This window comes from Macrobrachium rosenbergii, chromosome 52, assembly GCF_040412425.1.
Source record: "Macrobrachium rosenbergii isolate ZJJX-2024 chromosome 52, ASM4041242v1, whole genome shotgun sequence".
NCBI lineage: Eukaryota > Metazoa > Arthropoda > Malacostraca > Decapoda > Palaemonidae > Macrobrachium > Macrobrachium rosenbergii.
This window is the reverse complement of record NC_089792.1, coordinates 11363853-11376290: the sequence shown is the minus strand read 5'-3', so window position 1 is coordinate 11376290 and position 12438 is coordinate 11363853. Positions and strand designations below refer to the sequence as shown.

General features: G+C 38.6%; 1 pseudogene; it reads left to right on the top strand.

The window, feature by feature from the left end:
• The window catches only part of LOC136833683 (uncharacterized), a 53561-nt pseudogene that overhangs the window by 18152 nt on the left and 22971 nt on the right, over nucleotides 1–12438 (top strand).

The following is a 12438-nucleotide window of genomic DNA, read 5'->3' as shown; positions in this document are numbered from 1 at the left end:
TGGGGATGATACTTGAAATTTGCAGGCTTGTCTGTCAGAATTTTAGCCCTGAAGGAAGCTCCATAAGTGGTAAGGGCTTTCTTTATCAAGAAACATGGCCTAATTTCTTTATTAAGAAACATGGCCCCACTGGGGATTTTATCAGAATACAAGCAGTCCCTGGTTATTGGTTGGTGGTTCTGTTCTGACGGCGTGACGATAAGCAAAATCGCCAGTAACTGAAAACCGGTGATTTTCGCTGCTTATTGGCACCGATAAGTGCCAAATCAGTTATTGGTGCCTCTGTTAAGTATGTATCTGTGCCAATGCATGATTATTGGCACTGAAAATCGCTGATTTTCGTTGCTAGACAAGTGCCAAAAACAGATCACCAATAATCAAGACTGCCTGTAATCAAGTTCAATTACAGTACAGTCTCAGCATAAGAGATTTTGACTTAGGCCTAATATTCATTAAAATTTGTAAGTATTCCAGGACCATCATTGTCGCCAAATTCTGTAGGAGTGACTCTGTAACCAGAGTTGACCATTTTTCTCTCAAACCTACGTTCAGGTTTTGTTTTTTCCTGCTGTCGTGCAACATGAAACGAATGTTAACTAGTGTTGTTAACCTTTCATACAACATAGAATGGTCAACACTATACCTGGTAAAATTGACTAGATGTCAGGGTAGTGGAAAGACCATCGACAGTACCTAGCAGGTTAATTCCTGGTCAGAAAGAAAGTCATAGTGGAAAGTTTGCTTCTCTGAGTGAAATGAACAACAGGATATTGGTTTGATAATTCATTCTGTGGAAGGACAGTGTTTTTGGCAATTGGCGATTCAGAAAGAGCAAAACTACCTACAAGGGCCATTACATCCGCAAGTTGAACAGTTGCTGTGGGATTAGAGGAGTGCTCAAATGTAGACTTACTAGCATGCAGATGAACAGGAACAAGCAGTCGATTACTACTCCTTTGAGGGCCCTCAGGCTTCAGCAGTGGATGTGTTTCCTTAAGTTTGGCTTGATTCAGGCTCACTGGCCTTTCCCCTCTATCTGCTCAAAGGAAGTATTCAGCAAATTTCAAGTTCAAGAATTGCTTAGTGATGCTTGTAGAACCCTAGTAGCCTCAGAGCAAATGATTTTTTAACTTTAGCTCTATTGGTAGATGTCTCTCTTATTCTCCCATTAAGGAGAAATCAACTCAAACTACAGAATTCCATGTACTTCCACCTACTTCTGCATCTCACAGTTACCTACTTGGAGATGCTCGACTGTCTCCTCCCAATAAGGGGATTTTCAAAGGTATCATGGGTTCTAACTTAATGAAGTGGAAAACAGCCGTGGCCATGTTTTAGAAGCAGCAGTTTCTGTATGGCTCAGGGTGCCATTCTAGAGGAATTTTCAGCACCTGGAACCTTGTGGACATCAAAGTTTCACTTCTTTCTTAGATATAGTAAGACTTTATCGCTGTCTGCTTTCAAGGTTATTGTTCCATAATTTCTTCAGTATTGCGTTACTTGCTATTAGATCTGGCTGATGATCAGCACCTCAAGATGTTGAGATTGGAACACTTCATCTCCATGTCAGTCTCTCTTTGTAATGTAAGTGCAGGTCTAAATTTTATCTGCAGATTATTTTGAGCCTCTGGAATGAGTTCCATTGAATTATTTACTATGAAACCTTTTATTTAGCACTATCGGTAGTTAAAAGAGTAAATTCATTGCAAGCATTCTCCTTAAAGCTGTTGTAAAGGTATGCTACTTTATCTTTTTGTGTTAGAGCAGAGAATGATATTAAGGCCGAGTTTTTCAGAGAACTGTAAGAATTCCCATTTAACCTCTTTGGTGGGGAAGAAGAGGAAACACTTCTCTGTTCTGTTGGGGCAATTAAAACTTACTTAAGCCTGGAAGAGGCAAAGTTAACCTTTGTTTTTTGATTTTAGAAAACCTAGCTGTCTTTGTCAATGGTTAAGCCAGGAGGAGGCAAAGTTAACCTTTTGTTTTGTGTTTTTAGAAACCTAGAACGTCTTTGTCAAAGAATACGAGGTTCTGTGTGATGTATTCTATTAGGCTAGTGCATGAGAAGTAGTTCCATACCTTTTACTTTTATTGAAGATAAACATTCATAATGTGAGAGCAGTTGCAACTTCTTTTAGTGTTATGACAATTTGTCGCTTGAGGATGGGATTAATGCGGCACAGTAGACGAGAATTTGTTGTGCCTGCTAACTGCCTTAAGTATGCAGAATAGTGTTTGAAACCAGTAAAGCCCTGAGTCCTCTACTGATAGCGGATAGTCTTCTCTGAACCGAAGAAAGAATAATCCTTTAGGCTCTTTGTTGTAAATCTCGAGTTTTAATATTTTGGGGAGCATGAAGGTACATCTTTTTTGTATAGGAGGGTACCTTTATATCATAAAAGTATTTTTTCCTTTAGTGACTGTCGTTTTATAGGGCTTTTGGACCCCGGGCACAGGGGTCCCCCACGCTGCTTCTGTTTCATTTGGCTGAAATGAAGCAGTTTTCTCCATAAGGCTGCTCTTTGCTGCACAAGTGTGAGAGCCTTGCTTCCTGAATGGTGGTAATAAGATTCAGAAAGGATTCCAGATCTGGTAAGAATGTTTTGGGTTTCATGCAAGAAACCTTTAGCTCGATTGGCTGAGCTGATTTTGGTCTAGCTGCACTACCCACCACCCTCTTCTTAATGTGGGAATTGGCTAACTTCTTAATAGTAGGTAAGATTAATTCCAAATAATATAAATTTTCATAATGAAATTTATTATTTGGATACCTATCTACTTTTAAAGTAGACCCAACCCAGCCTCCCCACAACTTGGTGGGCTGTCACATGGTGGAAAACAGGTGAACTACCTGACAGTCATCCGGGCAACCATTTGATCTTTTGTTTGAATGCCAACTCGCCTACTGGCGCAGAGATATAAGCTAACTTTAACAGTAGGTAAGAATCCAAATAATAAATTCTATTATGAAAATTTGAGTAGTACTGTATAGGCATTGCATATGTTCCAACACCACCAAAAAACTCACATGTAACCTCAAAGGCAGAGAGATTGATCCCATAAGGTTGGGTATGTTAATTTTACTAGACTTGTTAGGGAGAAAAGCAATTTTGAAGTTCAACACTGGGATGTCATGGTAGTATGTTAAAAAGTAAAAAAAAAAAAAAAGTAAAAATGACAAGTTGCTAAAATTCTTGGTGAACAACATCATTTCACTTAGTCAGGTTCTCAAGTGGGCCTTCAGGGGAGTTGCATTATGTTAATTTTAGAACCATATGTAACACAATGGAAAGAGAGATGGACGTGGGAAAAGACTGACTTATAGATTACAGTATGGTAACCAAAACATGTTATAAACAAGTGAAAGAAGATATTTTAATAATATTTACTGATTTACACAATAGCTGGTATATATTATGCACAAATTAATTGAGAACATTTTTAAAAATGATTTTACAGTAACTAAGGTTTTGGGTTTATATTTATTTGTAGTGGTATGTAAGGGAGCCTACAAAAGCAAGGAAAGATGATTTTATGACTGGAAAGAAGAAGGGTCATTAAGGATTTGGGTTTAGTTGGATGAACTTCGTTCATAATGAACTTTACAATAAATTGATGTAGCCTCAGTCCCATGCAGTTTCCCATATGAAGGTTTAAGTGTAAATGAAGGAAAGAATACAAAAAATCCAATAGTTTTGTAATTTATGAAATGTTTCCGCACAGGTTCAAATGCTTAGTTTCCAAAGATTTTGACATAAGTTTAGTTTTTGCAGAAATTTTGAATATACACACATTTATCATATTGGTAAATCTCTTTAAATTGAAGCAGCTGTAGGAATAGTAGCAAGCAAAAGTAAGCGATTGCAGCATATATAAGTGGACCTTAAGAATGTATTTGACGGAATTCCAAGTTAGGCATTTTAAAGGCAGAGGCTATCGAAAAAATCCCTTAGCTTGCTGTAATGAAACAAAACTGAATGAAATGTCCAGAAAAAGTTACTTGAACTCAAACAAGACAGGCTACTCTCAGAGGTGTTTGCAGGAAAGTGGTCCCCATTTTAAACTTTGCAGTTCCAACAGTTTTTCAAGCAAGTTCTGGAAAAAAAATTGGAGTTATAAGCTTCTTTATTTGTGTCCAAACCCTCACAGTGTAAATGATGATTCAGGAATTGTTTGCTGTCTTTGGATGCAAATATTATTCCACAGAGTGGAATGACAACAAATTTTGGCCTTCATTATCATGCCTAATCTGAGATGTGTAAATTTTATAGGGAAGTTAAATTAATAACAGGAGAGGGAGAGCTTATTGATTCTGCCAAAAAATGTCATATATAAAGTAATCCTAACATAGAACATTAAATTTTCCAGAAATTGCATTTCAGTAAGTCAGATTTTGAGATAGTTCAGAACTTCAGATTGTATCAGTACAAGGGATAAGTTCAGCTTGCATGCATAGGGAAGGACTCCCTATGTTAGGCAGTTGTGATTTCATTTTGATGTTAAATTTCTGTCATAATTGAGTCTGGTATGTGTAAGACTTATATATCCTTTAGTTACTGTAAGCTGAGTTGTTTGTTTTCTGTAACACCTACAACACTGAAGGGTTTTTATGAATGTTTTGTGGTAAATAAAGATGTTTTAGTAATTCGTAAACCACTTTTGATAAGAGTAATAGGCTAGAGTTCTATACTTTTTGTTTTTCATAGACCATAAACAACTGCTCCACTCAAATTATTGAAAACATCTTGGGTTATTCATCTTGTAACACTTATATGAGAAATAACTAAAATAGAAACTATAAATCTAAATTAAGTTGACATGTCTTTATGAACAGCTTGAAAAGATTCATTAGTCTTTATGTCGTCTTTGAATAGTTTTTTATTCCATAGATGCAAACATCTCAATAATATGGTCAGATTTGAAATTATAGCACATGAGAGGTGAGACATCGACACTCAGATACTACTTAACTGTTTGTTTTACACGTCCCTGTTAATTTATATCCTTTTACATAAGTATTGAAGCTGTTAACTTTCAAAAATTAGCTTTCCATTTTTGTATCAGGAAGCATAGTGTCTTGCAGTTCATGTGTATTTAAGCTTGTGAACAATGTTTCTAAACTTTTTCACAGATTCTTTGTTTTTATGTTTTATAATTTGTGAACTTTTGTTATATACCTGTACTTATTGAAAGGTCTTACAACTAAATTTATTGTGTTAATAGTTCACTCACATTGATTATTTGCATTTATTGTGAAAAAGTGAGAAACTGTTTTGGTGAACTGTGTGGGTGGTGTATCAACAGGTATGATAGTTTAAAAATGATAGTGTCTTGTACTGTAGTAATATAGAAAATTCTTTTGCATTTTCTTTTTCTTTTTATTATTTATTTTACATAATTTACTATTTTTAAGCTATAAACAAGTTACAATATTGCCGTTTTAAATTTGCAGCAGAACTTGTGGAAGTAATCTGAGCCACAGTTCCAGGAGTTTAGGACGTGATATTGGAAGTGATAATATACTATGGAGTTCAGGAGGCTTAGGCAGGGGAAACCACACAGATGACTTTTATCCTCCTCCAGCCCATCCACACAGTCAGTCGGACTTCATTAATTACTTATATGAATCAGCTGTCCATGAAGAAGAGGTATTGTAAATTTCTGTAATCTGCAGTCAGATAATGAATTTTGTTGGGCATTTTACACCTGAATTATTGCATATGCAAGTTGATTGCCTAACTTATTTCATATAGATTAGTAATGTCAAGTAGCACCATTTTTTTTTTTTTTTACCATTTGGCTCATGTTTTTGTCTGCTCTGCTGGTATTGTCAAAATAATTTATTTGTAAGGTTTTTTTGGAAACACTAAAATATTTGTAGTGCCATGTCCTGATGGCCAAAAGCAACAGTTCAAGTACCTTAGGTAATTAGTGTCATTTTTCAATCAAACTATCTCTGAAGTCAAATTCTTGCAATAGGACACTTGATCAAGCCCCTGTGTTTTCATTTCAGGCTGGTGTACAAGGGAATTATGGAGAGCTTTTCAGAGAACGTGAACTAAGTGGTAGCTCAAGAGACTCTGGCTATGGTTCCTTTCTTGGGGTGGGTGGGACAGGTTCCCCACCAGGGATGTCCAGTAGCAGCCAGACTCCTCTGTGTGATGTCCGAAAAGGCCCAAGCGATTCTCTTGGTCATCCCTCAAGTAGGGTTGTCAGTCATGATTTTGACCAGTTTACTAGTGAGTTGAATGCAAACAAGAATTTTCTAGATAACCTACAGAGACTCAATCAGTTGAATGGGTTAAATGGTGGAAATTCTGCTGGTTTATCACTTCTCCCTCCATTAGGGGATTTGGATCCACTTCTCCTTGGAGGCTCTGATCTCAGTGATGCTGCAGCCTTGGGGCTTAACCAGCTTTTGCCATCTGCACGTGATCTCACTCATGATCTCTTACCTCCTTCTTCCACTCCTACGTCAGTTGACCCATTTTCAATATCATCACTAGGGGTCAAGACAAGTTTAGGAGGTCTAGATGTAATGTGCGGCCAGTCATCTACCACCAATGGCTCTGGTCCACCTGTCCAGTCAACTCATCAGCCGAATGGTCTTAGTCAGGCTGAAAAGGGTCAGCAAATTGTCAATCTTCTGAATGGAATGAATCTTCATGATGGACTGTCACAAGATACTATTAACAATATTACCAGTCATCCTCTTGGAGCCCTAGCTGTTCTGTGTACTCCTAATCTCCCACCTACAAGTGGCCCAAACAATGCAAATTTGAATGGACATTGTATCCCACATCGACCTCAGTCTTCACCAAAGTTTCTGAACTCCCAACCAACTATCTCAAGTAGTGGCGACATATCTCCCAATGTGCTTCGTAAACCTCGATCTCAAGATGAACGCGGCATTGCTTCTTGTGTAACGTCACAACCTGGGAGTCAAGGGTCTCCAACAGAGTCACGATCATCAGACCAGCATACAGGACCACCAAAGGAAGGCCCAACCCATTGTGGCCCAGTGGGACCACCACCTAAAGGGCCATTTTTGGTTCCACCCCCTCCAACATTCCCACCAACTGATGGTGTCCCTCCTTGGGAGTTGCTTCCTCCAATGGGAGATATCTTCACTCCACATGGACCCCCTCCGCCTCTCCTTCCACCAAACACAGACATCATGCCCCCTTTCACTGACCTTCCTCCTCATGCTCTTCTTTCAATCCCTCCCCCTTACTGGGTTTCAGGCCATTCAGGTAATTACAACAAGAATTGTATCTTGAATATATAATGATTTGAAAAATATCAGTAATTTTTTAAAAATAAAAGTTTTTCAAATAAATCATGAACTTGGAGTTGGCCCATATCATGTTTAAAATGGGTCATTTTTGTGAAACAAACCTTTTCAGTGTAATTTAAACTATGCAAAGATATGTTCAAATATCTTATTGTATTCGATATTTAAGTTGGAATTCAAAAGAGAGCATTTTTATAATGTTACTGTAATTTTATTGTTATTGAAATATTTAGAAACAGCCTTTTAACTTTCTGGTCTTCCTAGGCGTACTGGAGGTAGTGGTGAATTACACTCCAGGTTAGAGGAGTGCTACGATCAGTTTCGTCAGCTCGAACGAGAACGAAAGAAAACAGAAGCTGAATTAGCAAGGTGCTTTCCCGGGAAGCGAGTGTCATCTGCCAACACAGTCCCTCTTCCACGTCTGCCACCCTCCCCTAGTCGTGTTGATCGACTCATCATTGACCACTTGCGCGAGCATGCTAGAGTATGTATGGCTGTGTTTAGTAAAGTAATTTAGTGTATTGTCTCTCTATGGAAAGATTCCTGATTGATGGTCAGGACTTCTAATTTTTCAGAGAGAGAGAGAGAGAATGTTACATGAAGCACAGGAATTTTAAGTTTTTAATAACAAAGGATTTTTCATACAAAACGTTAACCACTTACTGTATGCCCATATTTGTCTTCATAGCGTCACAATGCACCTTGCAGATATGCATTTGTCTCAGTCACTTATCTCACTTATGTAAACGTCGTGAGGTTGCAAAATTTTATGTATTTGTAAAAATTTTATTCCTGTGAGATTACAATCTTTGTCTGTTATGTGGAAAGCTGGTGTGGTCTTTGAAATTTGTTAATTAACAAAGATAACCATATACAGTACCCTACTTGGTAAAATACCCTTGAACCAACTTGCATAGCCTATAGTGTACAGCAATTTAGTATAAAGTAATTAATAGCCTATCCTAATTGATATTTTGTAGTTATCATTCAATTTAAAATGTTATGTCAGTCAATCAGAAATATATCTGCAGAGTGAATTGCATCTAGAAGTATATAAATACAGTACTGAACAGTATAGCCTAACAAAATTACCCAGTTGCACTTCTACCTGCTTTTACTTACAAGATATGTAAAATGCCTAAAACACATACAACATATAGAAAAAACAGACTGTGAACATTTTTTGTTTCTCTTTTAGTGCAAGTTATGAAACACTAAGCACTTACTGTATGCGTTCCCCCCTCCCCATCTCTCTATGTCTGGTACAGTGTATTTTTAGACATTTATTTAAAGCAGTACTCATTCTTACACGATTTGAGTTGCGTGAATTCACAGACACGTTTAATTTTCATTGGAACCTAACTAATTGTCATACGCGGTTTTTTCACAGACATGCGACATTTGCGAATCTGAGAGAGAGAGAGAGAGAGTTATTCTACGTTAGATATCAAAAAGATGGAAATTCATGATTTATGAAGGAAAAGGAAAAAAAGAAAGAAAAAGAGAGAGAGAGAGTACCAGAAATCTTTTGAAATGCTTTGGGGAATGATTGACACATCTGACAGCTTTGCCCTCACCCCTCTCTTCAAAGGTTTCTCAAAAGATTGGAAAATTATATTTGTTTAAAATATCACATAATTTACTATAGAAATGTATAAATTTTATAATAATAATAATATAATAATAATATAATAATAATAATAATAATAATAATAATAATAATAATAATAATAATAATAATAATAATAATAATAATAATAATAATAATAATAATAATAATTATAATAATAATTCCCTTTTGGACAAATCTAGTTTACTGACAGTGAGAAATTGAGTGCCTTTGACAGGTGAGACAGTTATCTAACAGCCACTGCTTTTTGTGATATCTCTCAAGTGCCTAGTTTGTGCACTGTAAAGTTATATTTTTTATATCTTGGTTTTCATTCATGTGACTGAGACAAGATATTGATTTGCAGGTGGTGACATTAGTTGGGAAGATGGAGCGTTTGAGAGGGGCTCCTTTGCAGCCTGGAATTCATCGGTCAATAGTTGCATGGCAAGAAGCTGTTACTACAGTGCAGGAGCGCAGAAGGGATGAGGTTGTAAATGCAATTACGCAACACCATAATCCCCTTCCTAATGCTCATCACACTAGTGAACAAGGTAAGCTATCCAATTTTTTCAACTTTTTTATGAAAGTCCTAAGGAAATATGAACTTGATGAGACATAATGAAGGAAATAGTATTGAGAAATATATAGTGTAAACAAAATAATTTTTTTATAAGCTTGTTGCTGATAATAGCCCACATCATAGCTTTAAATACCACAGACACTTCTGTCACAAATTTTAACAGACCAGAAAAGATTCCTGGGTCCTTAGTAATTAATTAAGTACTTAATTTTTCATGCAGTCTGGAATGTTAGCTTTGAGAGATAAACAGTTTGGAGGCAGTAGCTTTCTGAAGGATGTTTATGAAAAAAACATTGTTTTTATTCAAGTAACTTTGTTTTTATATAAGCAACTTACCAAGTAATTACTTAGCTAACGATCATGCTCGCATGGCATCCTAAATTCAGAATTCGTGGCAGCGCTTTGGTTGCAAAGCTGGGGTGACATGCCCCGCTCAGTGCAGTGGGGGCAAGGGAGCGACAGAAGCTAGTGGCATCATTCTATTTTATGCCGCTGTCTCGACAACACGTTCTCTGAGCTCCCGCTTTCATGATTTGGCGGTTGTTCCTAGCTTGCTAGAAGTCGGTGAAGTACTCATTTTAGTTTTGTTAAGCTGTGGCCTTTGGCGGTTTGTACTTTGTATTAGCTTACTTTCCGATTAGTGTAGCCATTTCAGATTCGAGTGCTTCCAGTCGTTTCTGTAGCGAGGGCTGTAAGACTAAATTACAGTACTTAAGATATGCTATGATGCACATACCATGTGCACTAAGTGTAGGGGCAGGTGTGTTCTAGGGAGAGTACTTGTTCTGAATGCAAGGATTGGGATGATTGTAGTTGGAAGAGGTTTGAGTCCCGTCTTATTAAACATGAGAAAGACAGGCTTAGGAAGGTGGCCGCTTGTGCCGTAATTAGGGCCTCTGTGAGTAGAGATTCTTCCCCTAAGCCTAAGCAAGACTCCGGTCTTGCACTTTCCTCCACCCCAGGACATACTCACTCCCATCGTCAGTCCTCCCTCTCTTCCTCCACCCAGTCCTTTGCCTAGTTCCCATGCTTCAGACTTCGATGCCATTGCCAGCCTAGAATCTAGATTCAAATCTAAATTCGATAAGACCAGTTTAGTGGTGAATTCAGTTTCAGAGATGGGTGTGTCCCTACATGTCCTGATGGACAAAGTGTTCAACAACAAAGTGCCTTGTGACAAAGTGCCAAGTGATGTGTTAATGGAGGAGGTGGTGTCCTGTCCTGTTGGCTCTCCCAGATGAAGGTCACTGTCCCTCTCCCCTGCTGCTGGGAGAAGACATACTGGAGGTCCAAGGGGGGCTGGGAGGGTTTGCCCATGGGTTACTGCCCCTTCTGTCGAACCTGTTGCTAGTTCCCAGGCTTCGACCAATGACCTGCCGTTGGAAAGGCATGTCACTGGATGTGCTCCGACTGTCATCAGGCTCAGGTTCAGATTCTGATCGCAGGCGTCATAGACGCTTCCTGGATTCATCCCGGCCATTGAAAAGGCGTGAGGATGACTCAGCTCCCACTCGCCCTCTGCCGATCAAGCATCGCAGGGACACCTTGTATTTTCCGCTCCCGTCTTGCAGCTACGGGGTTAATCCCTCAGTGTTCGCCTCTTGTCAACTTCCAGCACACCCTTGGGATTCTCAAATGTCATACGCTGCTTAAGGATTCTAAACGTCAGAAGCATCGGTCTCGGTGCCTGTCGCCCGAGCATCTGGCTTGTCTCAAGGCGCCTGCTCCCAAGAGTCCAGTTCTTGCTCCCATGCTCCCATCTTCCGCTCCTGTGTGCCCAGCTCCCGCACTTCCAGCTACCGCTCCCGCTCGCCAGGCACCTGCTCCTGTTCACCCAGCTGTGGACTCTCAGCATTCGGCGCCATCTTCAAGACATCCTCTCAGACGACAAGTTCCACCTTGGAATCGGACGACCCCACCTAGCCATCAAGGACCAATTATCCGAGATTTTGAGCTTCGTTCGGAAAACTCCCACTGCAAAACCTGTTCAGGATCTGACTCTTTCTCTGGTCTCTTCAGATGAAGAGGATGCAGACCAAGACGCTTCTCCACCCACGGCTTACACATCTCTTCTTCTTTCCTCGGTTTTCAAGCACAGGTTTGGATCTTTCATCTAATCAGGATCTTAATGACCTCCTTAAGTCTTTTGATATATGTCTAAGCAGAAGAAGTCTGATTTAGTGTCTTGGAACTTGGATGTAGTCCTTAAATGGCTTTCAGGCCCTCCTTTCGCACCTCTCAGTTCCGCTTCTGTCAAGAACCCTTTGCAGAAGACCCTCTTTCTAGTAGCCCTGGCTACAGCTAAACGCGCAAATGAACTACAAGCGATCGACAAGAGGATTGGCGTCTCTCAAGGGGATGCAATTTACTCTTTCACTTTGGGCTTCTTGGCTAAGAGTGAGGCTCATTCTAAGCCTTGGCCTTGCTCATTCCATATCAAGAACTTGCAGTAAACCCCCTTATTCACGTTCTCACAATTCAAGGAGTCACCGATTCGCAGGATTTTTTTTGGAACATATCTATAAATTATTTGCAAAAAATTCGGCAATTCGCGGACTTCTTCAGTAAATATTCATTAATCAGTGTATTTGATGTAATTGTCATAAAAAAATTATTTACTAATTTTCATAAATTATTAAGATTAATAATAATAATAATGATAATGATAATACTCCACTTAGGATAGACCCGACCTCATTAAAGTGAAGATAGATGCTCAGAATGGATACTATTGAAGTATAAAATTATATTAAAGTACTAATGATATTATATTAAAATGATATATAAGAGTTAACATTTTATTTTGTAGTTTTAGAGAACCTAAATATCTTTTTCAAAGGTTAAGCCTGGAAGAGGCGAAGTTAACCTTTTGTTTTTTGATTTTAGAAACCTAGAATGTCTTTGTCAAAGAACACAAGGCTCTCTGTGACGTATTTGATTAGGCTAGTGCAT